Genomic DNA, 22,447 nt, shown 5'->3' on the forward strand with positions numbered 1-22,447 from the left:
GGATAGTGAAGGAAGAAGAGGCAAGTGGATTGTTAAAATACATCAATATGACATGGATATTAAGCCCACCAATTTGATCAATGGGTAGGGGTTTACTAAAATCTTGTCAGAAGAAAACTGCCAAGTCCTGGGTATAAATTTACTGGTAGATAAGGAAGGAGAAAGCAGAAGAGAAGAGGAGAAGGATAATGTCAAGACTTTAACACAGTGAATTCAAATGAAGTACCTTGTCTCACATTGGTATAAACATCTTGTCCATTACTTACTTTTTCTGAATTTCCCAATCAATTTTGATAAAGTTAAATACAGGACTTTGAGGCTACAAGCCCAAAAAATTGTGATGTCAAATGATCAACTATATTGGAAAGACCAAGTGGGGATTTTTCTCTTATATCCAGTTGAAGAAGAGATCCATAAAGTGATTGATGAGTTCCATAATTGTGTATGTGGAAGGCATTATAGTTGGAGAGCTACATCTGACAAAATTCTCAAAGAAAGCTTTTATTGGACTAAGTTGTTTGGTGAATTATATACCTATGTTTGGGCCTCGAAGAAGTGTCAAATATTGGTTGCAAAAAAATAAAGGTTGGCTTCCCTTCCTTTAATCCATATTTTTGTAGAAGAACCTTTTAGGTAATGGGGGTTAGACTTCATTGGAGAAATACATCCACCTTCCAGTGGCCAGCATAAATGGATACTCATAACCACTTATTATTTCACCAAGTGGGTGGAAGATACCCTAGCTTGAAATGTAATTGATGTAGTAGTCATCAAGGTTATGGAGGAAAAAACCCTCGCCAGGTTTGGCTTCCCAAAGAAAATCACTACTAACAATGCGTAGGTGTTCAAGTAAGCCAAATTATAGTAGGCCAACATTATTTTCCAAAGGTACAAATTATAGTAGGTCATTCCACTACCTATTACCCACATGGAAATGGATTGGTTGAATCCTGTAATAAAACCTTAGTAAGGATTCTAAAGAAGACAATAGCAGAAAATCAGAAGAACTAGGATTCACGGCTAAAGTTTTCCCTATGGGCTAACAAGGTTACTGTTGGAAATAATACTGAGAGGGGGGGTGAATCAGTATTATCAAATTCCTTTAATAAATCTTCCTTATTTGTTTTTTGAATTATTTTTGCATGTCAGTACCATAAAATCATGAACAAAGAAAACAGATAGTCACAGCAAAGAACACAAGATGTAAGGTGGAAACCCAATGTGGGTGAAAACCACCTGCTGCAATATGTCTCTATCTTCTTTCAAATTAGAAACTCCTTTTACAATGGTTTTGTACTGGTGCAGTCCTTTACCAGTACGCAGGCTGCAACCTGCAGAGAGCTACAACTCTCTCTCGTTTTCCAGTCTCTCCTGGAAGGGAGCTACAACCCCCTACTTCTTTTCTTACAAGGACCACTTTTCATAAATTTTCAAACTGGATCCATAAACATCAAATGATCATCAAGTATAAGAAAATCACCCAGTCAACTGTAGTAACCAGATCAACAATAATAGAACCAAACCTAGAACACCTTATCAACAGAAAAATACAGCCAAACAAAATGTCTTAAGACAGATACGCAGTTCTTCTTTCTCTAGTCTACGTGCGTACGCACTTCACCTTCTGCTCCCCTGCGTATACCCGCAGAGGCCCTTCTGCCGCACTGCGTGTCCACGCACTGTTTCTTCAACCGCGCTACTTACTGTTACTGCAGGTACGCACCTAGAGACACTATCGCGCCGCGTACTTTTACTACATGTACGCACCCAGAGATACTATCGCGCCGCGTACTTTTACTATGCGTACGCACCTGAACCTTTGTCGCTCTACGTACCCACGCAGTTCTCCTTCTTCTGCTCTGCGTACCCACTCAGCTCGCCTTCTTCTGCTCTGCGTACCCACGCAGATCTCCTGTTTCTGCTCTGCGTACCCATGCAGTTCTCCTGTTAAACACCTACGTACTTCTGATTAGGGCCGAATTGGCAGTCCACCAGAGTGGCACAGTTGCTCAGATCTGATCATGCGCTCGAGAGATCACCCTTCACAGATTCGCTATCAACTTCTCTTACATATAGATCAAGCTTTTAAGATGATAACCCAATATTTCAGATCTTAAGATATTCAATTGCAAAAGATACTTAGCCAAGTGATCTCCTATGCTTTATATAGGCAAGCTCCTCCTAAAATCATGGATCAATACCACGAGAAAAAACCATAATAACACAAATACCGTCGGCTAAATACCAAGGGTTAAACATAAGAAACCCCACGTGTGCTTTTCTCTGCCTTGAAATGAGTGCACTGGGGTACGCACCTCCTGAACGGCTGACCTGCGTGTCTGGCCGCGGTCCCTTCACGGTGTACCTGCGGGTACGCACCTTCTGAACTGATCTCATGCGTACTTCTTAATTTTCAACATATTGAGAGCCTTGCCATGGGTGTTGCCATCAAGTACAACATCTGTAACATATAGCCATACCAGAAACATAATGCCAACAATCTCCCCCTTTGGACTTGATGGCAACCTTAAAAAATTCAGCTTCATTCTCCCCCTTTGACATCAAGGGCAAAGGGTTATGCTCCCCCTAAGAACATGCTCCCCCTGAATATGAACCAGATCTGCAACAAAGAACCATAATCCACCATGAAAGAGATAGAGACATATTGCAGCTACTTCCATGATCTCCTCCTGTACATCTTCCATAATGCCAACAATGCATTATATGCTCCCCCTGAACCTGTGCCATCAATCTTCAACCAATCAGCCACCCAGCACATGTACGCATATACCCCAGATGAACCATGCGTACAACCATCGAACAGAAGAGTTTCAACAATAAGATGATGCATCAACAACCCCCAGCTTTTGCCTGAGGTATTCAAAAGTGTCCCTGGGCAATGGTTTGGTGAGTATATCAGCAACTTGTTCCTTAGAAGGAACATACTCCAACTTGACCTTCTGTTCAAGCACTTGTTCCCGAAGAAAATGATACTTGATTGGTATGTGCTTGGTTTTTGAATGCATGACAGGATTCTTTGAGATGCTGATTGCACTTGTGTTATCACATAAGATGGGGATAGGTGGTGTACAAGTGATTTGAAAATCCTGCAAAGTCTGCATCATCCAAAGGAGTTGAGTGCAACAAGATGCAGCAGCAACATATTCCTCTTCAGCTGTAGACAAGGCAATCGAACTCTGTTTCTTGCTGAACCAAGATACCAGTCTGGAACCCATAAAGAACGCACCACCACTTGTGCTTTTCCTGTCGTCCATGCTTCCAGCCCAATCTGCATCTGTATAAGCATGAAGTGTGAGATCTGTATCTCTAGGATACCATAAGCCATAATTTTGAGTCCCTTGAAGATATTTGAAAATTCTCTTCACTGCCTGAAGATGAGTCTCCTTCGGATTTGCCTGAAATCTTCTAACTATTCCAACTGCATGCATGATGTCCGGTTGGGTACCTGTCAAATAAAGTAAACTTCCAATCATAGATCTGTAGGTTGGTTGATGTACTGCTGCAGATTCATCATTTGCACTGAGGCTACATCCTGTGACCATGGGTGTACATACTGGTTTTGCATCTTCCATGCCATATTTCTTCAAAATCTGTTTGAGATACTTGGTTTGAGATAAAAAGATTCCTCCTTCTTTTTGTTGGATTTGCAAACCAAGGAAATATGTCAGTTCTCCTAGCAAGGACATTTCAAATTCTTTCTGCATGACCAAGGCAAAGCTTTGACTCATAGCTTCTTCATTGCTGCCAAAAATAATGTCATCTACATACACAACAAGTATTAGCAATTTGTCATTTTCAACTTTTATATAAAGATTGCTATCTGCTGATCCTTTTGAAAAACCTTGTTGATGAAGATATTTGTCCAAACGATAGTACCAAGCCCTTGGGGCTTGTTTGAGACCATAGAGAGCCTTTTTTAATCTGCATACAAGATTTGGATCATTTCCAAGAATGAACCCATCTGGCTGCTCAATGTATACTTCTTCTTCCAAGTCTCCATTCAGAAAGGCTGATTTCACGTCCATTTGAAATACTTTGAAGTTTTGAAAACTTGAGAGAGCAAGGAACATTCGGATGTCCTCAAGTCTTGCAACAGGAGCAAAGGTTTCTTCAAAGTCTATTCCTTCTTGCTGCGAATACCCTTTACAAACAATTCTGGCCTTGTTTCTAATTTCTTTTCCATTTTCATTCAATTTATTTTTGAAGACCCATTTTGTTCTGATAACATTCTTATCCTTTGGTCTAGGAACCAGCTCCCAAGTGTTGTTCTTTTCGATCTGCTCAAGTTCTTCATCCATTGCTTTCACCCAACATTCATCTTTGCATGCCTCTTTCACATTTTGTGGTTCAGTGGAGGAGAGTAATGCCAAATAGCTTGAAGCTTCTGCAACTGTTCTTCTTGTTTGTACACCTGCTTCTTTCTGCCCCATAATCTGAGATTCTGGATGATTCTTCTGAACATATCTGGATGGAGTCTTTTCTTCTATTCTCGTCTGCTCCTCTGGTTCTTCTTCTTCATCATTCTGTCGTTGAGGGTAGCCTTCATCTTCTTCGATGTCTTCATGATGAACTTGCCTAGGAATGTATCCCTTTTCATCAACCACTACATCAATGCTGTCAACAATTCTGCCAAGTCTTTTATTGTAGCATTTGTATGCTTTGCTATGTGGAGAGTAACCAAGAAGAATACCTTCATCTGCTCTAGGTTCAAGTTTGCCAAGCTGCTCATCAGTATTCTTAATATAGCATTTGCTCCCAAAGATTTTGAAGTGCTTTACCGAAGGAGTCTTACCACTCCAGAGCTCATGAGGAGTTTGAGTGCTGTTCACCCGAACATTTGTCTTGTTGAGAATAACAACCGCAGCATGTGCAGCTTCACCCCAGAAAGTTGCGGGAGTTCCTGACTCATCAAGCATAGCATGAACCATTTGTTGGACTGTTATGTTCATTCTTTCCACAACTTCATTTTGCTGAGGAGTTCTAGCTGTAGAGAATTCTCTTCTTATCCCATGTTCTTCACAGAAATCGAAAAATTCATTTGAGGTAAACTCCCCACCTCTGTCGGATCTGAGGCACTTAATTTTGTGACCCGATTCATTTTCAACCAAGGCTTTGAAAGATTTGAATTTTTCGAATGCTTCATCTTTGTGCTTCATAAGTCCTAACCAGACAAACCTGGAGAAATCGTCAATGAATAATATCAAGTATTCTTCTCCTCGAGGTGTTCTTTTCCTGAATGGACCGCATGTATCTGTATGTACTAGCTCAAGAGGCATGCTAGCTGATGCTTCCTTCTCTGGAAAGTTAGTTCTGGTTTGTTTTCCAAACTGACATGATTTGCATATGGTGTTGTCAAGAATTTTGATATCTGGAAGATCGCGAACTGCCTGATATTTGCATGCTTTCCTTATTTGTGAAAAGCTTAGATGTCCCAACCTCCGATGCCATAACCAGTGCTCATCATCCTTGCTCAGATAGCATTGTTGTTGTCCTTCTTAAAATATGTACAGATTATTTGGAGTTCTTTTTCCTTTGATCACTGTTTTACCTGTATCAAGATCACGAACAAGACATCCATTTCATCTGAATATCACCTCGGTTCTTTGATCACACATCTGGCTGACACTTAGAAGATTATGCTTCAATCCATCAACATACAAAACATTTCCAGCCTTGACCTTTTCTTTTAACTGAGCAATTCCTTTTCCTTTTATAGTTGCAGGAGTATCATTTCCAAAAGAAACTTTCTTTCCCTTTTCTAGAGCAGAATATGACTCAAGTTTTTCTTTATCACCTTTCATATGCTTCGAACATCCACTGTCAATGTACCATAGATTTTCCTGTCCCTCTGCATAAAATGCTATCCCACATCTTTCTGTTTGTGGTTCCTTTATTCTCCATGTTTTGGTGCTTGAGGCTTGTTCCTTTTTCTGCTGAAACCTGCTCCTGCATTCAGAATCTTCATGACCAAAGTTATTGCAAATAGAACATTCTACTTCATTTTCAAGAGCCGAAAAGTTGTTATAGGTCCTTTTTGTAATCCCGGTCATACTTCTTTGTTTTTGAGCTTCTCTAGTCATGATTGTTTTATATGCAACACATTGAGCTGCTTTGTGACCAAAGTTATGACAAGAGAAACATTGTCCATTGAAGAAACTTCTACGGTTATCAAATCTACCGGGCAAGTGATTGTAATCTCTATTGTCATTCATTCTTGAACCAAATTGAGAAGATTTTACCTGTGGCTGGTTGTAGCTTTTGTTCACTCTTAAGACAGATTTCCCCTGATAGTCTTTATTTGCAATTCGTCCCTGCTTTACCTGATAGTCTCCATTGTGCTTTTGCTCATTCCTTTTTGCTGCATCAAGATAACTTTTTGAAGTGGATGCTTGAGAAGTTTCTCCATTATAGCCCAGACTTGTCTTGTTTAGAGGAGAACACTGCACATTGATAATCTCATCCAGAGTTTCAGATCCTTTGACAAACTTAAGATTAATAGCTTTTGTTTTCTCAATCTCTTTTCTAAGAGCAACAATTTCACCTTCTAATTTCTCAAGATGTTTTTCTTTTTCATCAATTTGAAATTGTAGAGTATCAATGATCATATTCTTTTCTTCTATACATCTCTTGAGTCTAGTAATTTCTTCAAAAAGGTTATCCACATCTATAGCATCCATATAATCATCATCTTCAAATGCCATTAACAGTTTATATTCATTACCTTGTTCATCTTCATCACTATTTGATAGACCATCACTATCTTCATGAGTGTAGTAGCTTTTCTTATTTGCACCCTGTTTCTTGTTCCATCTAGCAGGTTCCTTTCCTTTATCCTTATAAGGACATTTTGCAGCATAATGTCCTACTCTTCCACAAGCAAAGCATTTAAAAGGTAACTTACCTCTGAACCTTCCAGAACCCCTTTGAAGATTTCTGACAAAATTTGATTCTTCTTCTTCTTCTTCTGGTACGTGACTTGCTTCATAATAATCTCCTTTGCCTGATGCCTTGTAAGCAGCTTCTCTTCTGTTTGATGGACCTCCCTTTCTCATTTCATAAGCGGTTAGAATTCCATGTAGCTGAGACATAGTAAGAATTCGTAGATTTTCCTTTTCTTCTATTGCAGATACTTTAGATTCAAACTTGGGGGACAATGATCTTAGAACCTTTTCAACCATAATAGCCTCTTTTATTTCTTCACCCAATTTTTTCATGCAATTAACAATCTCATCAACTCGAAGAAAATAGTTAGCCACACTTTCATCATTATACATCCTGAGATTCTCATACTGAATCCTGAGAGTTTGAAGTTTAGCACGCTTTACCTGTTCATCTCCTTCGTAGCTCAAGACAATCTTGTCCCATATTTATTTTGCGGATTTATATTGCATAACCTTTACGAATTCTATTTGAGATAAGCATCCCAGCAAGGTATTGACTGCTTTAGCATTTGTTTCATATTTCTTCTTTTCGGCCGCATCTGTAGGTGTAGCTGAAGGAAAAGCGTAGCCTGTATCTATGATATCCCAAACTTCTGTACCAAGAGATTGAAGATAGGCAGTAACTCTTACCTTCCAATAATTGAAGTTTGTCCCATCAAAAATTGGTGGCCTGATTGATGCTTCCCTCTCGTAGTTGCTCATGATGAATGATCTTCCTTCAAGCGATCAAGCTTCTCCGAAGGACCTGCTCTGATACCAATTGTTGGAAATAATACTGAGAGGGGGGGTGAATCAATATTATCAAATTCCTTTAATAAATCTTCCTTATTTGTTCTTTGAATTATTTTTGCATGTCAGTACCATAAAATCATGAACAAAGAAAACAGATAGTCACACCAAAGAACACAAGATGTAAGGTGGAAACCCAATGTGGGTGAAAACCACCTGCTGCAATATGTCTCTATCTTCTTTCAAATTAGAAACTCCTTTTACAATGGTTTTGTACTGGTGCAGTCCTTTACCAGTACACAGGCTGCAACCTGCAGAGAGCTACAACTCTCTCTCGTTTTCCAGTCTCTCCTGGAAGGGAGCTACAACCCCCTACTTCTTTTCTTACAAGGACCACTTTTCATAAATTTTCAAACTGGATCCATAAACATCAAATGATCATCAAGTATAAGAAAATCACCCAGTCAACTGTAGTAACCAGATCAACAATAATAGAACCAAACCCAGAACACCTTATCAACAGAAAAATACAGCCAAACAAAATGTCTTAAGACAGATACGCAGTTCTTCTTTCTCTGGTCTGCGTGCGTACGCACTTCACCTTCTGCTCCCCTGCGTATACCCGCAGAGACCCTTCTGCCGCACTGCGTGTCCACGCACTGTTTCTTCAACCGCGCTGCTTACTGTTACTGCAGGTACGCACCCAGAGACACTATCGCACCGCGTACTTTTACTGCATGTACGCACCCAGAGATACTATCGCGCCACGTACTTTTACTATGCGTACGCACCTGAACCTTTGTCGCTCTGCGTACCCACGCAGTTCTCCTTCTTCTGCTCTGCGTACCCACGCAGCTCGCCTTCTTCTGCTCTGCGTACCCATGCAGATCTCCTGTTTCTGCTCTGCGTACCCACGCAGTTCTCCTGTTAAACACCTGCATACTTCTGATTAGGGCCGAATTGGCAGTCCACCAGAGTGGCACAGTTGCTCAGATCTGATCATGCGCTCGAGAGATCACCCTTCACAGATTCGCTATCAACTTCTCTTACATATAGATCAAGCTTTTAAGACCATAACCCAATATTTCAGATCTTAAGATATTCAATTGCAAAAGATACTTAGCCAAGTGATCTCCTCTGCTTTATATAGGCAAGCTCCTCCTAAAATCATGGATCAATACCACGAGCCAAAACCATAATAACACAAATACCGTCGGCTAAATACCAAGGGTTAAACATAAGAAACCCCACGTGTGCTTTTCTCTGCCTTGAAATGAGTGCACTGGGGTACGCACCTCCTGAACGGCTGACCTGCGTGTCTGGCCGCGGTCCCTTCACGGTGTACCTGTGGGTACGCACCTTCTAAACTGATCTCCTGCATACTTCGTAATTTTCAACATATTGAGAGCCTTGCCATGGGTGTTGCCATCAAGTACAACATCTGTAACATATAGCCATACCAGAAACATAATGCCAACAGTTACCACCAAGAGGTCCAATAGAAAACACCCTTTTGAATTAGTGTATGGGAAAGCTACAATTTTCCCTATATAATTAGCAATGCCAGTAGCCAAAATTCTATAGGATGTTGAGGAGGAGCCAAATTCTCTAGCTAGGAGGATCAATTAGCTAAAATAACTACAAGAAAGCAGGGAACAAATAAATCAGAATTTGATCAATTATCAAGAAATAATGAAATATATCTTTGACAGAAAAGCAAGGGACAATTCCCTGCAGTCATGAGATTTGGTACTTAGATGGGATGTTATAAGAGAGGACAAAGGAAAACATGTGAAGTTTGATCCCTTATGGTTTGGACCCTTCAAGATATCTAAAGAAAATGTAGGTTTTAACCTTGTACAGGAATTACCTACTGACGAATTATAAAAACAGAAAATAAATAATGACGAGAATATAAAACAAATACATTGATATTTCCCCTGGATCCCAAAACCAGGACTGCCAGATTGATTTTTCGTTATTTTCCTTTCAATTTTACAATACATATATATACATGCTGAAGCATTCATAAACCATAATCCATTAACCCTGGATTAGAACATAACTGTAGTTCCCTTAACCGGATCTAAAAAATACCATGGGCAGAAAACCATCATGCCCAAAGCCATAGGTAGGTCCTCCCACCTAATATAGGGTCCAAAAATATTTTCTCGGGGCGCTGCCCTAGACCTTGTACAAGGGGCTCTATCATCCCCTTGCGCATGTGAATTTTCGTGGAAAGAATATAACACACACCCAACATTCTCCCACTTGTTGTTTTCTTTTCCACACAAGGGGTCATATGAGAGATTAGTCATTGGTCCAACCCTGCAATGCCCATTGTTTCTCTACACCAAGAAAACTTCTCAATGCTCACAAACTTCATTAATGCATCTACAACATTCTTCAAAGTGTCCACCTTTACAAGCAACACCTTTTCGTCCTCAACCATATCTCTCACAAAGTGATACTGAACATCAATGTTCTTTGTCTTTGAATGATAATCAGGGTTATTTTCCAAGAAAATTGCACTTTGGCTGTCACAGTCTATCCTTATAGCTCGTTGTACTAACCCCATACTTGAACACAATCTTTGCAACCAAAATGCTTAGATCTAACGATAGAAGTTATGTTTAATTTAGGGTTTTTTTTCTCTAGAAGGCAACCCCTTGCTATATATGAGGGAATTGTATTTCGTCTATGTATATCTCTATTCTAAGTGAGGAAGAGAGAGGAGATTGAGAATGAAGAGGGAGTTACAGTGGATCTGTTGTAGTTTGTATCTCTTCAGTTTGTTGGATAATATAAAAGGAAGGACTGGCTGTTTCTCTGTGGACGTAGCCCAAACTAGGTGAACCACGTATATCCGTGTCTCTCTTGCTTTATGTGTTTTTTGTGTTTATATTTCTGCAATATTTTATGTGTTCCATTGCTCTGTAATATATATAATTATCTAACAATTGGTATCAGAGCCGAAGGTATTTTTTGGCTGGTAAACTCGCAGGAGAGAAGGGTTCTTGGTTCGAGTGGAAGCAATGGTGGAAGATGGTAGGTTTAGGGTCGAAAAATTTAACGGCCAAAACTACCAGCTGTGTAAGATGCAGATGGAAGATTATTTGTACCAGAGATATCTGTACCAACCAGTGAGTGGAAAGACAAAGAAGCCGATGAGTATGATAGACACAGAATTGGATATTCTGGACAGAAAAGCACTTGGAGCAATACGGATGTGCCTAGCGGCATCAGTAGTGTTTAATATTTCAAAGGAAACAACAACAGAGGGTTTAATGTCGACATTGGCAAAACTATATGAAAAACCCCTCGACCTCAAATAAGGTATTTATCATGAAGCATTTATTTAATATGAAGATGTCAGAAGGTGGATCTGTTGTTGATCATTTGAATGAGTTTAATACAGTTACCAATTAGTTAAGTTTTGTAGGGGTAACTTTTGATGATGAAGTTAGGGCTATGTTATTTCTGTGCTCATTTCCAGAACGTTGGAATGGTTTGGTTATGGCCATTAGTCACTTTGTCTCTGGATCTAGTACTTTAAATTTTGATGATGTTGTCGGTGCAATCCTTAATGAGGAAATGTGACAGAAAATCTCCGGTGAGACATCAGGTAATTCTTGGACTGCATAGACTAGGGGAAGAAAAATGGAAAGAGGAAAGAGCCCTGGATATCGCAGTAAGTCAAGAAAAGGCAGATCCAAGTCGAAATTGGGGATAATGTTCTAGAAATGAGGGAAGAAAGGACACCCGAAGAAAGACTGCAAGTCTCGAAAGGGAAAAGAAGGAGACGCGCAGCAAGAAACTAATCATGAAGCGAATGTAACATGTGATGTGTTGCAAGATGCTTTGACTCTTTCATTAGAAAATATTATTGATGCCTGGGTGGTAGATTTAGGGGCCTCATTCCATGCCACACTGATACGAAACATTTTTATGATTATGTTCAAGGAGATTTTGGACAGGTTCGATTGGGTGATGATAAACCCTGTAAAATCATTGGAATGGGCACCATTTTCATAAAACAACAAAATGGAAATCAGTGGCTATTGAAGGAGGTAAGGTATGTTCCAGATCTGAAAAAAAAAATTCTAATTTTAGCAGGGCAGTTGAGAGGTAAAGGTTGCGTAACTACTTTCATAGATAAAACCTGGAAGGTCACTAAAGGATCCCTGGTAATAGCAAAAGGAGGAAAGGTTGGTACATTGTATTTATGCAATGGTATTTCTAATTCTGTTAATGATTTAACCTATACAGGAGAAGATATGACATTGTGGCATCATAGGCTCAGGCACATGAGTGAGAAGGGGATGAAAATTCTTCACTCAAGAAATTTGTTGCCAGGTTTGAAGCATGTTGATTTAAAATTATGTGAGAATTGTGTTAATGGAAAACAAAAGAGAGTGAGATTCTTTAGAGTTGGGAAAGAAAAGAAGATCGAAAAATTAGAGCTTGTGCATACAGATGTATGGGGATCTACTCAAGTATCATCTCTTGGTGGCTTTCATTATTATGTTACTTTTATTGATGATGCAGCCAAAAAAACTTGGATTTATTGTATTCGAAATAAATCTGATGTATTTGATACTTTCAAGAAATGGAAAGATTTGGTTGAAAATGAGACAGGAAAAAGGTTGAAGTGTCTTAGATCAGACATTGGAGGTGAATATTGCAGCAAAGAGTTTGATAGGTACTGTTCAGAGAATGGAATTCTTAGAGAGAAGACAGTTCCAGGAACACCACAAGAAAATGGTGTGTCAGAAAGGATGAATAGGAAATCATGGAGCATGCAAGGTGCATGAGATTGCATGCAGGATTGCCTTTACAATTTTGGGAAGAGGCTGTAGATATTGTGTTTTATCTAATAAATAGAGGGCTTTCAAGTTCCTTGGATGGTGGTATTCCAGAGGAGTCATGGACAGGTAAAAAGTTAAACTACTCTTTTTAAATACTTTTGTTTGTGAAGCCTTTGTCCACATTAATAAAGAAAATATAACAAAGCTTGAGGCAAAATAAAAGAAATGTACCTTTATTGGATATGGTGTTAATGATTTTGGTTATCGCTTTTATGATTATGAAAAACACAAAATCATTAGAAGCAGAGATGTCATATTCAATGAAAATATTTTGTATAAGGATCAGCTGCAGGAAAAGAAACAGGAAAAAGAAAACAGAGAATACACAGTGCTTGACGAGATCAGAGGAAAAGTGATGGTGCCTGAAAATCATAATGATCAACAACCAGAACAACAACAAGCATCTCAAACACCTGAAAGTGGTGTTAAAAGATCTACGAGGATAAGTAGACCCCCTGAACGATATGCTCCTTCATTATATTATGTATTGTTGACTGATTCTGGTGAACTAGAATGTTATGAAGAAGTAGTGTAGGTAGAAACCAGGAAGAAGTGGGAGTAAGCCATGAAAGAAGATATGGACTCCTTAGCACATAATCAGACTTGGGACTTAGTTAGGTTGCCTGCAGGTAAAACAACATTGCAGAATAAATGGGTTTACAAGTTGAAGGAAGAAGATGGAGGTAGAAAAAGGTATAAAGCTAGACTTGTGGTGAAAGGGTTTGCACAAAAAAAGGGTATATACTTTGATGATATATTTTCTCATGTTATTAAAATGACTTCAATCAGAACTATTTTAAGTCTTGTAGTAGCTGAAGATTTGCATCTTGAGCAGTTAGATGTAAAGATAAACTTTCTCCATGGGGATTTGAAGGAAGAGATATATATGCAGAAGCCACAAGGATATGAGGTAAAAGGGGAGGAGAAACTAGTGTGCAGGTTGAAGAAGAGCTTGTATGGCTTAAAACAAGCTCCAAGGTAGTGGTATCTAAAATTTGACAGGTTTATGTCTGAACAAGGTTATACTAGATGTCACTCTGATCATTGTGCTTATCTCAAAAGGAAAAATGATGGAAGCTATATTATATTGTTATTGTATGTGGATGACATGCTTGTTGCAGGTTATAAAATGCAGGAAATAAATGCGCTGAAAATAAAATTGGCAAACTCATTTTCAATGAAGGATTTTGGTGCTGCAAAACAAATCCTTGGTATGAGAATAAATAGAGACAGGAAGAATCACAAATTAACATTGTCTCAAAGTGAGTACATAGAAAAGGTGTTGAAAAGGTTTAATATGCAGAATGCAAAACCAGTTAGTATACCTTTGGCTAGCCATTTCAAATTAAGTAAGGAGGAGTGTCCCAAGACTGAGGAAGAAATGGCTCATATGTCTAAAGTTCCATATGCATCAGCAGTTGGAAGATTAATGTATGCAATGGTTTGCACAAGGCCTGATATTGCACATGCAGTGGGAGTTGTAAGCAGGTACATGAACAATCCAGGAAAAGAACATTGGATGGAGGTGAAGTGGATTATTAGGTATTTGAGAGGTACCACAAATCAAGCATTATGATTTGGTGGTTCAAACATTGCTCTACAGGGATATGTTGATGCAGATATGGTGGGTGATAGAGATAACAGGAGAAGCACAACAACGTATGTGTTTACTGTAGGTGGAACAACTATCAGTTGGGTCTCAAAACTACAAAGTGTTGTTGCACTCTCAACAACGAAAGCAGAGTATGTTACTGCTACAGAGGCTAGTAAAGAAATGATTTGGTTACAAAGGTTTCTAGATGAATTGGGTAAGAAACAGGAGTTGGGCAAGTTATATAGTGACAACCAAAGTGCCATACATCATGCAAAGAACTCTGTATTTCATTCCAATACTAAACATATACAGCTCAAGTACCATTTCATATGGTCAACGTTGGAAGATGGACAATTGAAGCTGGAAAAGATACACACTAGCCAGAATCCTGCAGATATGTTAACAAAAGTTGTAACTAGGGAAAAATTGAGAATTTTCTCAGTTTCAATTAGTCTTCAAGTATGATGAAGAAGATGAGAAACAACTAGGTCCAAAGTGGAGTCATTGTCCAGCAAATGAAGCAGCAGTGGAGTTGCTATAATCAGTCTCCAAGTGGGAGATTGTTGGGTGTGGAGCCTAATTATCTTCTGTATTCAAAGGTATCGTCGCATTGGAGCCCAGTTCATAATGGGGTGGCTATGCCTCCCGTAAAACATTCATTGTAGGGGGGGGGGGCCCTGGCGGGGGGATCGGGGGTAGTGCCCCCAAAGCTAAGAATAGATGTAAAATTGCCTTGTAAAATGTTGTAATTTTGTAGTCAATCTGGGCCGTTCATTAGGTGGAGATCTGACAGTAGAAGTTATGTTGAATTTAGGGTTTTTGCCCTGAAAGGCAACCCCTTGCTATATATGAGGGAATTGTATTGCGTCTATGTATATTTGTATTCTGAGTGAGGAAGCGAGAGGAGATTGAGAGTGAAGAGGGAGTTACAACGGATCTGTTGTAGGTTGTATCTCTTCAATTTGTTGGATAATATAAAAGGAAGGATTGGCTGTTTCTCTGTGGACGTAGCCCAAACTGGGTGAACCATGTATGTCTGTGTCTCTCTTGTTTTATGTGTTTTCTGTGTTTATACTTCTGCAATATTTTATGTGTTCCATTTCTCTGTAATATATATAATTCTCTAACACCTCTGTAGTTGAAAGTGACACTACAGACTGCCACTTGCTCATTCAATTGACTGTGCCTCCAAATAGGTTTAACACATACCTCTTTGCGTGTGTGACTAGTCATGGAAATAATATAACACACACCCAACAAAAAAGGGAAATAACACCACCTTCCTGGAAAATTTGGATGGTGCAGTGCTTGAACTTCTTGTGGATTGAAAGTTTCTCTAGCTTTATTTCTAGCATTAAAGAGGTCCATTTTCATCAATTGTATATACTAGTAAGCCATTGTACATACCAGTAATGCTTTAAGTTCTTAATGTTTCTGCTTTTTATTTTCTTGTACTTGAATAAGATGACTCCATGCCCAATGAATAGAAGGCACTAATTTGCAGGTTCTCAATGCATTGCTTGCAATACACTGTCCCCAATTAGAGCTGATGTTGTATCTGTAATAATTTCTTGTATTTCTATCAAATGGTCTTGCTTTCAACCCCTGATACAACAAGAAAAAGGCGTAGTCTTGGTTTTTCAAAGGGAAATCAAAGGGGAAAGGAAACACATCAAATAACCATTTCAGAGAAGAATCAACATATCTGGGTTTGATATCAGATGGGAGACCCAAAATTTTGGGAGCTGAAATTCAGAGGAGCTGAAAAAGGAAATGTTGAAATATCAAAGGCCGTAATGAAAGGGGGAGTGTCAAAATTCGAGATTCAATCAGGTCGGAACCCGATATCAGAAGAATGGGAAGGAAGGTATATCGGGGCCCGATACCGGAAGGCTAAACATTAGAGAAAAAGGCGCTTTTGAACCTGAATCTTAGAAGGTTAGTCATTTTGGGACATCAGATCGGGACCTCGTAACCTTTTAAAATATATCATTCTTTATAAGTAGCGATATTGCCTAGAAGGGGGAAAACAAAAATGAAATCGTCGAAAATATGAGGACTCTAGGGACCCTTTCTCTCTCCTCTAAACAGGAAACTTGGCAGCAAAGGCTCTGAGGAGCTGACGGGGCAGGTGATGTTAGTGTGATGTGGCCGTATGGTGGACACATGGCAATTCATTTCGACATTTGTGAGGGCTTACTGGGGAAAATCTAGGTGACACTAGTCAACACAAAGGAGGCTCCATGTGGAGATGATGATGTCAGTGCGATGTCCTTTTAGAGGTTGGATTTTTGGAGGAAAGTGATTTCACAACCTATTTTTTAAAATATTTTATAAAAAATCCAATCCATTGGATGGGCTCCGATGTTTTCAGCACTTGGTCATGAGGACTTAGGGGACGAAGGGCGTGAACCAAGGTCGAGCACCCAAGTGCTATGGAGCCCATTGGGTGAGGGATACCTCATAACTTTTTTTAAATTTACAACTCGAAGAGGCTCCAATGGAGGGGCTCTGATGTTATGTGGCACTGGGTTATGAGCATTCAAAAAAACCGAGGGCTTAGATTGGATAGAGCACCTAAGTGCTAAGAAGGAATATCAAAGCAAGGAGATATCTAAACTCTGTTCTAATTCCATTTTGAAAAGGTTAGGATAATAAGGAGCTCCAATGTTATGTGGCACTTGGTCGCAATCATTCAAAGAACCAAGTGCGAAGCACAAATACCAAGGTAGATAGGCCCCCGAAAGGAGCTCAAAATCTTAAGCACCCAAGTGCCCAAGCCACTGGTCATGGTAGACAGTTCTATGGAGGCATTGCAATAAGAGGACTAAGAGCAAAGGGGCTGAGGAGCATCAGAATCTTATGATTTTGTAATGATCCTTTTTATAAGAATTATGATAAAGGAAGGCTCTAATACTACAACCCCCCTTCAAGCATTATATCAATGGCCACAGGTGTTGGTTCTATGGCATACAAATAATAAGGAAATAATCTGATCCAGGTGGATATTGGTGGCCACCTGCCTATTCCACTTGGACCCCCAACATTATCTCTTTCAGTTTTTTTTATTCCTTAATTGTAGCACAGTTTACTATTTTTGGCAGTTTTTCAGGTCTTGAACTTCCGGAGTTGTTTTGAGGCCATAAACAATTTTTTTAGGGAAAACAGAGAGACCAAAAACGTGCCAAACCAACTTGCAAATTTGTTTTTGGCCTTCTCTTTGAGATCTTCGAAACGAGGTATTATGATAGCCAAACCGAGATTGTATGCCAAAGTTATGACCCCAGGAAGTTGATGTACCAATTTACCCAAACAAGGCCCATAGTTTTGGCGCTTCATCTCCTAGGGTTAGGTTTTTCGATGCTTAGAGTTTTTCATTGTTTCTCAATAGTAAATAGGCCTTTTAGCCTCATTGTAACACAATTCAGAGGTATGTAGCCGCAACATCTCTTTTTAGAGATAAGCTACCATTGCCCGAGCTATCCTTTTTCCATTCTGTTTGTAAGCATATTTCAATATTTTTCTATTAATGAAATGAAGTGTTTTTCTACTGCATCTCTGTATTTATGATTATATCTATAAGTTGTTACGTTCTTGTTTAAGTTTAGATCAATGGTATCATAGTGTTCTTCTCTTTCTTTGTTTTTGTTTGCATGTCCCAATGAGGTCAAGGTATAAGGAGTTAGGGCTCGATCTAGTTGAACCATTGCAAGATCAGCCTCGCAAAACCCAATGACCTCCCATGGTGGAAGAAAATAAAGACAAGGAGGTAAGACATCCTTTCAAAATGTTGCTCGAGGAAGCCTTCAAGAGACATAGGGACGTGATGATGGATAACTTTGCTCAGATCCTTTGACAGATACCCACAGGCAATGCATCTTCATCCAACAGCCACTCTGGAGGTGCCACTCCTTTTAAGGTACAAGTTAACTCCGATACTCCCATATTTGAAGGCCTGATAGATGCATGCGCCGTAGATAAATGGTTAAATTTGTTGCAAGGATATTTTTCAGTTCATGACTTTTCCAATCGGGAAAAGATTACTTTTTCACTTCTAAAATCCACCCCACATGTCAAGGACTAGTGGGAAACATATTGTGAAAAAATGGACGAGAGTGAACCCTCACTGTTTTCATTCGCACCCACTTGGGATTCTTTCCAAGATGCCATCAAGGAACAATATTACTTTATCGGGAGCTATGAAGATAAATACATAAAGTGGACCACGCTACGGCAGGGAAGGGACCAAGATGTGTCAGAGTTCACAAATATTTTCCATATCCTTCGCATGAAGCTAGGTATCAAGGATACTGAGCGACATTTGGTGCTCAAGTACCGCAGCTGTCTACACAAGTACATCTAGGATGAGATGGAGTTCCTAGAAATTTCCTTGCTCGGCACGACGTACTAGTACGATGTCAAGATTGAGTATAAGTTTAAACAGAAGAAGCGGGACTTTGGATCTGAGAATCCAAAGCAAGGAAAAGGTGCCCCAAAACCACAGAACAAAGGACTGAGCTAAGGAGGGGCTACCCAGGACAGCCTGCCGAAGCCGCAAGCAAAGAACAACATGAAGAAGACAAATAAGGACACAAGAAAATGGTGTGAGTTCCATAAGAGCTCCACTCACAATACAAGTGAGTGTCGAGCCAAGCAGTCACTGGTGGTCGAGCTGAAGGCTTCTAAATAAGATGTATGTTCTGACTCTGAATCAGAACCCGATAAGGGAACTGACAAAAGGAAGCAGATCATTGATGTGGAGCCCAGTGCCACTGTGGTCACCACCAATATCCAGAAGATTGAGCCTGAAGATCCAGAGGAAGGGGAACGCCTCTTCCACTCATAGATGTGGGTGAAGGGTTCTCCACTGTAGTTCATTGTCAATAGCAGGAGCCAAAATAACGTCATTTCAATAGAGGTTATGAAGTGGCTGGGCCTAAAGACTACAACACATCCACAACCATACACCATTGGGTGGCTTCACCAAGGATGAGATCTTCATGTTAGCCAGCAGTCCTGCCTTACCTACAACATCAAGCCCTTCATGGATGAGGTACTGTGTGATGTTGCTCCTCTTGAAGTTTGTGATTTATTGTTAGGACTACCATACTTGTGGAAGTGACATGATGTATATGAGTCTAGACCTCACTTTGTGATTATTACCTTGGCCAACAAGTTGTACAGGATACCAAAGGTGGCCCCGCCTACCGCCATCTCTTTGATCACTCCAAAGTAGTGAAGTAAGATCATTTCCCAGACTAGGAAATTTGTTTTCCTTATGATTCTCCCTGAGGGAAAGGAGAAGGTTGTTACCATGGCTTCCAAGCAAGGCTCCTCTACATAGTAGCAACAGATGGACAAGGTTGTGGAGGAGTATAAGGATATTTTTTACTCACCTATATGGGTGCCTCTGCATTGTCAGGTCAAGCACTACATCAATCTGACCACGGGCACGCCGATGGCCAATGGGCCGATCTATCGACACTATGTTATGGAGAACGATGAGATCAAGAGGAAGATTCAGGAACTATTGTCGAAAGGGCACATCAGGTCAAGCTCATCCCCTTGTGGGAGTCTGATTGTATTGGTACAAAAGAAGGATGGGACTTGGAGGCTCCATATTGACTACTAGGTGTTGAAAAAGATCACTGTCCGGAATAGGTACCCAATCCTACGGATTGATGACCTTCTTGAACAGATCAAGGGGGCCAAATATTTCAACAAAATTGACTTGAAGTCAGGTTATCACTAGGTGCCTGTCGAACCTTCCAATGTGTGGAAGACTGCCTTCAAATCCAAGGAGGGCCTTTTCGAATGGTTGGTCATTCAATTCAGATTGATGAACATCCTGTAACCTTCATGAGACTGATGGATGACATATTGAGACCCTTCACCAATGTATTCATAGTGGTGTATTTAGATGGCATCTTGATCTTCAATCAAAGTTGGGATGAGCACCTCCACCATACTCGATAGGTCCTTCAAACCCTGCGACAATACAAGCTGTTTGCTAACTTGGAGAAATGCACCTTTGGCCTGACCCAGGTTCAATATCTTAGGTACATAATTGATGAGTAGGGTATACATGTGGACCCATCCAAGATACAAGTGATTCGGGATTGGCCATCCCCAAACACTCTAATAGAGCTTTGCATCTTTTTGGGTCTTTCCAACTTTTACTGTTGGTTCGTGTTGGGGTTCTCTCATATCACTTGGCCTTTAAGTCAAGTCACCAAGGGCGGAGAAAAAGCAAAGTTTTTTTGGTCTGAAACCCAACAACAAGCATTCTCTGATTTGAAGAATCACCTCTATTTTTCACCAGTGCTCACATTACCAGACTTGCAACAACCATTTGAGATTAAGATAGATGCCTTCGACTATGCTATTGGTGCAGTTCTTACTCAGCATGGGAATCCAGTGGCTTACCACAATGAGACACTTTTAGACACAGTCCGAAAGTACGCCACTTATGACAAAGAAATGTATTTGCATTGTGCAGGCCTGCCGTCAATGGAAGCATTACATTATGGGGAAGGAAACGGTCATCCACACAGACCACCGACCTGTACAGTTCATACAGACACAAGGGAATTTGCAGACTGATCGCCATCAGAAATGGTCCACCTACCTGCAACAGTTCCATTTGAAGATTAAGTATAAGAAGGGCAGCACCAATAACGTCGTTGATTTCCTCAGCCGAGCACCGGTCATGGCATTGATCACTGCGCTCGACTCCTATGGGCACGAGACATCGGGTTGGCCACATCTTTACAAGAGCGATCCAGAAATCAACAGCACATACTAAACACTCCTGAAGGGAAGCAGGTTCCAAATTTTCACCTTCAGGATGCGCTATTATGCCACCTGGGACACATATGTGTTCCTTCAAGAGAGCGTGCCAAGATGATTTGGGTGGTGCACTACAGTCGGGTCGTTGGACATTTTGAAGTAGAGAAAATAGTGTCGGTATTTCAAAAGTATTTTTATTGGCTGAAACTTCATCAGGATGTTGGGAAGTACATTAGATCCTGCACCACCTGCACCATTGCCAAACCAACCATCAAGAATCAAGGCTTGTACACTCCTCTACCTACTCATATTCGACCTTGGGAATCTGTCTCATGAATTACATTTTGGGCCTTCCTTCTACAAAGCACGACAATGATTATGTTTTCATGTTTGTCGATAGATTCTCTAAGATGGCCATCATGGAAACTTGCAAGAAGAGTATCGCAACAGAGGCCAATGCTAAGATTTTATTTGAATGAGTATGGGTACACTTTGGGATCCCACAGTCAATTTTCTTAGATCGGGACAACAGATTCTTGAGTCCATTTTGGTCAAGTCTCTAGTTGATGCTGGATACAAAACTTACTAAGTCCATGGATTTTCATCCCCAAATTGATGGCCAAACAGAGGTTGTTAATAGGATGATCATACACATTCTAAGCATTACAACTCGAAGCATCCATGCACATGGGATGAAAGCCTCCCCTATGTCCAGCACAACTACAACAGAGCTCTCCATAGCTCAATGGGCCACAACCCCTTTCAGGTAGGGCTAGGATTTCAACCATTATGTCCCATTGATGTGGCCATACCATTTGCAGCTACTCAGGTAGATTCGACTCACGTCTAGTCTGAAGTCGATAGGGATAACAACTTCATTGAGTGCATTTAATACATCTGCCAACAGGTCCATGATATATTGGATAGAGCCAATGCTAAGTATAAGTAGCGCCACGATCAGCATCAGGTGCCATACAAGTTCCAGGTGGGCGACAAAGTTTGGCTACATTTGCAGAAGGAGCGCCTCGCTAGACCCCACCATAAGCTTCACTTACTCCGATATGGGGCATACACCATCACCAAGGGTGTAGGGGACAATGCCTTCGAGCTTAGCATTCCAATATTCCTTGGTCTACACACAGTGTTCAATGTAGACTGCCTTCGACCATACTTTTCACCATTGATGGACACATCTGACATTGCAGAACAACTCACACCAATAGAGCTAAACCTAGACTGCATGGAATAGGCCACCACTGATCGAATCATGGACACATAGATCAAGAAAACTCACCAGCAAAAGATCCAACTATATCGGGTTGTCAAAGCTGGCCAACTCCTTCACCAAGGTGAGTGGCTCAACAGGGACCATGTTCAGCAGATGTTTCTCCATCTAATGGGGGCACTCAATGCAATGGGGACCATTGCTTCCTAAGGGGGGAGGAATGATCTAGGTGGATATTGGTGGCCACCCTCCTATTCCACTTGGACCCCCAGCACTGTCT

Source organism: Pinus tabuliformis, chromosome 1_2 (genome assembly GCF_031772625.1).
Source record: "Pinus tabuliformis cultivar Carrire ecotype Pingquan chromosome 1_2, CPIR1, whole genome shotgun sequence".
In the NCBI taxonomy this organism is placed as follows: Eukaryota; Viridiplantae; Streptophyta; class Pinopsida; order Pinales; family Pinaceae; genus Pinus; species Pinus tabuliformis.